Source organism: Numida meleagris, chromosome 17 (genome assembly GCF_002078875.1).
Source record: "Numida meleagris isolate 19003 breed g44 Domestic line chromosome 17, NumMel1.0, whole genome shotgun sequence".
Taxonomy (NCBI): Eukaryota; Metazoa; Chordata; class Aves; order Galliformes; family Numididae; genus Numida; species Numida meleagris.
The window spans coordinates 35,735-41,637 of record NC_034425.1 but is presented as its reverse complement, the minus strand read 5'-3'; the positions used below and the strand labels follow the sequence as shown (position 1 = coordinate 41,637).

The 5,903-nt window shown below is 40.9% G+C and overlaps 1 long non-coding RNA gene across 1 annotated transcript; it reads right to left on the bottom strand.

The window, feature by feature from the left end:
* Positions 319-3,696, bottom strand: LOC110407309. Its single transcript, XR_002443857.1, has 3 exons — positions 3,603-3,696; positions 2,753-2,854; positions 319-1,369 (listed from the first exon to the last, which is right to left on the bottom strand). It is a non-coding gene; the product is annotated as an uncharacterized LOC110407309 (long non-coding RNA).

Below are 5,903 nucleotides of genomic sequence, written 5' to 3'. Positions count from 1 at the left end.
CTGGCCTTGAATGCCTCCAGGGATGGGGCATCCACAACCTCTCTGGGCAACCTGTTCCAGTGCGTCACCACCCTCTGAGTGAAAAACTTCCTCCTGATATCTAACTTAAATCTCCCCTGTCTTAGTTTAAAACCATTCCCCCTTGTCCTATCACTATCAACCCATGTAAACAGTCGTTCCCTTTCCTGTTTATACGCTCCCTTCAAGTATTGAAAGGCCACAGTGAGGTTTCCCCAGAGCCTTCTCTTCTCTAAGGTAAACAAGCCCAGTTCCCGCAACCTTTCTTCATAGGAGAGGTGCTCCAGCCCTCTGATCATCTTGGTGGCCCTCCTCTGGACCCGTTCCAAGAGCTCCATGTCTTTCCTGTGCTGGGGGCCCTAGGCCTGGACGCAGTAGGGCAGAGGAAGTCAAGGCCCAGAGACATCAGCTGGGAGAGTGGCTGCGCCTGTCCCCTTGCCCCCGGCCTATTTTGGAGGACACAGTCCCCATGAGCTTTCCCCTCAGCCTCGGGCTCCAGCAGCTCCTGTCAGTCACAGGGAGCTCACACAGGCAGCACCTGCTCTTCTATTTGTGCTCCGGGCACAAGTTGCCAGCAGGTGGCAGAACGGAGCCACTGAGGTGGACCCTCCTCTGGGCGCCTTGTCTGCTACCAGCCTGCAAACAGCTCTCACTGAAAACTCACCTGACACGTAGGCTAGATGGTTTTCAGGGACATGTGGGGGTTCCAGGACGTTAATGGTAGTTTAAGGTGGGAGCACAACAAAGTTGTCCATGCTGCACAGCTGTCATGGAAGCAAAAAATGTGGAACAGAGCGATTTGCAACAAGATTAAATTGCTCTTTATTGCTAAGCATTAATGAAGACATGCCCAAAGATTATGCATGCAGTTTGTGTTAATTACACCATGGTGGTTCATGCAGACCTCATGTGATTCAGCATCTGGGTAACGGCACTCCCTAGAGATTCTGTCCCTGCTGAAGAGGAGAAGGTCCAGCCTGTGAGTTTCTGTGCAGCCATGACTGCAGGTGTAGAAGAACCCCCGTTCTTGCTGAAGAGTTCTTAAAGTTCTCTCCTTCCTCTTGTTGAAAGGCATGAAGTCTTTTTTTCTAATTTTGTCCTGACCTTTGGAGACCAGCTAGCCACAGCTGCAAGAGGAGAGAACTTTGGAAGGCCGAGAAGCACAGATACTTGCCTTCTTTAGGTAAGCCCTGCTTCATGCCTTTGTTTGTGTGGATCCCCTCTCCAAGGAGGAGTCTGTGTGCCTCTGGCCCAGAATGTGACGTTTCCTTTATGACACATCAGCTGAGATGTAAATAGTCTGTAGTAGCATGAGACTGGCAGGGACCTTTGCCTCCAGGGACTGAAGTCTCTAGAATAAAATCCACGAGGACAAATAAAGAACATTTTGGCATCCTGTCCTGTCATTTCTGTTGGGTTTTAAAGCAGAGGAGTTCTGTGCCACACTTGGGAACCACACAATATCATGGACATGTGCTTCCATTTTTGCCACAGAGTAATTATCATGATTACCTATTGTGTTTACCTATAGGATGGCCTATATGCTTTGTGAAGGGCTTGAAAGCTTGTGGGAGAGGGACATCTAAGCTCTGTGGCAGGACAAAATGGAATCAGAATAATGAGAAGCTGTTGTAAAATGGAGAAATTGTCTCCAAATCAAGAAAGAAATGTAATGAAGAGGAACAAAGCACTTTTAGGAAGATAAGGCAGAGAAATGCATAGTTTATTGCTGTCAAACTAAGAAGGAAAGGAAGTGAGGACTGGAACAAATCACATATTCGCATTGTGTTACAGCTATAAAAAAGGGATATTTTGATATTTTTGAATATGTTCCTAACAATTTATTTGGTTTGTGTTGGTGTTTGTATGTTATTGTTGTAAACCTACAAAGTTTCTATATAAAGAAACAATCTACATTTCACTGAGTTGAACTGGTAATTATGTGAACGTGAAAAACACTAGCTTTATGTTATAGTTTTAACAAAATAAAATCATAATAGCATTTATCTTAATTTAGAAATACCTTTAATATGTGATCTACCTTACTTGAAAATTATCCTATTTGAATCATAGAATCACAGAATTATAAAATCCTTAGAGTTGGAAAGGACCTCTGAGGGCCATCTAGTCCAGCTCCCCTGCAGTGAACAGGGACATCACATCTAGATCAGGTTACCCAGGGCCTGAAAGTCACCAGGGATGGGGCATCAACCACAACACTAGGTAACCTGTTCCATGCCTCACAACCCTCCCTGTAAAAGATTTTTTTCCTTGTAACTAGTCTCCCTGAGCTTGAAGCCATTTCCCCTTGTTCTATCACCACAGACCCTGCTAAAAATCTGTCCCCTTCTTTCCTGTAGCTCCCCTAAGATACTTTAGATAATGACTTGTGATAGTCTGCCATGTCTGAAGGTCAGGGGTTGATATGCACTGATGCACTATTTTTAGAGTGAAATTGTCTGTCACCTGATCAGTATTTGTGCAAAGGTCCAGAGAAAAACATTGGTCCCTAGTGGTCTAAAGAAAGATCTCTCAGAGGAAAGTTTAAAATGGGTGTAGATGATGTGCTCTGTAGAGCTGCTGTCCTGTATGGTCTGAATGCATGAGTTGTGTTCCAGTTACAGCAGAGAAAATGCTTATAAATATTTCCCTTCAGACAATGTCGCTAAAAGCACACTGAACAGTTCACACTGTGATATCCTGACAGGAGCTTGAAGAGGAAAACACATCGTACCTGAGCCTTCCTGTTAGGGTTTCATGAGAGTGCTCTTACAGTTCCAGCAGAGTAGACACCACCACCTTCTGATGCCAGCAGCTCCGTGAGGTCAGCACAGTGCTGCTTGAAGAAATACAATTCAGTGTACATGGAAGGTTTGGAAATGAGTGTAAAATGCAGGCTTAGCAAATATGTGATGCAAACAGTAGTGCAGAGTCATGAGATGGCTCTCCTCTGAGGCCCAATCCTGCTCACAAATGATACTGGTCAACTGGAAAACTTGCTAGGGAGTTGATCAAATCAAGACATTGATTTGGCATGGAGATGATATACACCTGTGCTGCCTGGCAAAGCAGTGACCAAGTGAAATGGTCACTGAAATTTAGCTGATGAGGCAAATTTAAGTTAGGCTAATTTTACATGAATGCCAGAAAAATCTGTTCTCTGTGAGAGTTATTACGCCATGGACTAGTCTTCAAACTGAAAATAAGTTTTAAGAACATTGCTCTTTCAACGTTAATAACAAATATGGGAATAACATAGAAAACATCTCATGTGATATCAATACTGTATGTTGTTTCTGCAGATGTGAATGCCTTGTATAATTTATTATTATTACTTTTTTATGTTCAAAAGCCTGTCATTTTTTTAATAAATAAATCAGGTCAGGTTTTTAGATATATAACCACTTCTAGCAAAAAAATATTAGTTGTGAAAAATCTGAACAAACCTATCTCCATAGCATAATCTCCCACAGGTGAACTTTCAGTGGAGAAACATGCCATCACCATTCCTTCTTTCCTTCCAATCTTCAATTCTTTTTGCCTTTTCTTTCCTCTTCTGCTGTCATCCGAGCACGTTCACTCACCTGCTCTGTAACTGGAGCTGTTTGCCTGCTTTGTCATCTGATGAAAATGGCATTCTGAGTGTCTCCTCCTCAACCGGCACCCACTGCTCAGATACAATTCACTGTGACATTTGCTGGGGAAATGAGAGGAGTTTCAGTAACCACAGAAATTTGATGCGTACTCAAGAGCTGTTCCTCTTCAAAACTAAGTTCTGTATCTTCACTGTATCTAATTTCTAGATGATTTTACCTTCCATCTTCCCTTTCTCTGTAAGACTGACTTACTTTTATTGTATGGGTAGCTCCTTAGATGTTATTAGCGGAAAGTACAGACATTCCTGGTTTTAAAATCTACTACCAAAACTTCCCAAATAGAAGTCATTTACCTTTTCCCTGCTCTAAGGTCAAATAGCAATGGTATCAAGCATTGCATAAATCAGTCATCAAACAAAGGAATAGGATTAGAAGATAACAAAATAATCTCAACCCATTCACAGCTAGCCTGAAATACAGGAATGTTCTCAAGAGAAACACACTTGAGGATGTGTTTTGTCTTTGCCACTGTCAAACCAATAGCTGGGCCAAGATGCCCTTCATATGACCTCATTAATTAGCCTTTTCATTTGTTGGGCTTATCACTGAGTTTTCCCAAGAAATATTCTCCAACTTCTTTTCTGATCCATCCTTTCTAGCACTGCTCATCTGGAATAATAGCTAAAATCTCTGAAGGATGTCTTATCCAGATAAACCACAAACAATTACCCAGACTAGATAAACTACACTAGGAACAAAGAAAACCCTCATAATATTCCATTTAAGTTGACACGTCGTCCAACTTTCAGTAGAATAAAGGGAACTTTTAAAATGGAAAATGTCCTTACCATCTCCAGTGTCCATTGCCCAGCCACATCTTAGCCGAAGTGTCAGAATGAGGAGCTTCACATCAGAGAATTAGTATTCCAGCATTTCTGCTTGTCTCATGTCAGCATTCCTGAGAGGTCTTATTTTGCTCAGGGGTATGAGGCTACACATTCATTGTCGGTCTGTTCATTAAAGATCCAAGGGCGCAAAGATTCCTTTTGGCATGTTCTATAAATATTAACAGCATAGCTGAGAATAGCATTTGCAAGCTGCAAATCCCATCAGGAATTTTCTTTAAGATTAGTGTAAAAACTAACATCAAACAGTAAAACATACTGAACATCTTTCATTATTAACAGGACACAAGTGTGTTTTAGCTTTGTGTTCTGTGAGCATTTCAGCATTGACAAAACCTATTTTGTTGCATGTTGACAGTTTCTTTAGCTGAAGACTTACCATATCCTATCACGCTCATTTCCAAGACAATTTATTCTAGTAACCCTGTGCATGTTAAGTCAATTTCCTAAATCTATGCATTAGAAAGCATAATTTGGCAACAAGTATATTTTCTGAGTCTGGTACTTGGCTAAGTTTTTTGCTGGGTTCAGTCCACAGAAACAAAGTTATTTCTACCACCAAAACTGAGATAAACCTTTAAAACATTCAGATGTTGAGAGTTCTGTCCTTAATTACAAAGAGAGGCTTTAGATCAGAAAATGTTTGGGACAGAAATGAATTTTATGAATTTTAAGTCTGGAGAAAGTATTTTGTTCTGTGAGGTATGGATCTCCTAGAGAAACATCTCAGTAGAGGGAATCTAATCATACATCACTTGACTTGATCACTTGATACATCATCTGAACAGATGATCTGTATTTTGTCAAAAGCCAGAAGGAGAACCTTGAGTTTTCCCTAATTCACAGAAGGAGATGAAAACACAGGTAATCTCTGTATGACCCCTGGACTCTCCAGCTTTAGAGGAAACATGATCAAGAACAAAGCAACAAAGACTTATAAAATTCAACTCCAGAATCTCTGGTCATAATGGAAGCTAACCATCTCTCTGCCAAAGACTGAATACTGTTGTCTTGCTATTTATTCAGAGTGTTCTGTGGTTAATGTCTTACACCGATACTTAGGCCTGTTGTTTCCTTCAATGGAAATCAAATAATCTTATTAAGTGGTAAGTTCCTCCTTAAGGGAACTACAGTGTGGGATATCCACTTTGAATTGTAAAAATAATCACAGACTATGATAAGGACAAAACAAAAGTTGATGTTTCGTTTAAAATCTTTCATTGAAAGATCTCACGGAGTTAATAGTTTTATTTGTAAAGTCTGCTTGCAATGCTCACTTTCATGTTTGATTTCTAGAGGCTACAGTCTATTAGTGACTATAATGTATTGTCAAAAACTTTGAACTGATGAAATATGGAAACGTCTATGGAAAACCACTACTACG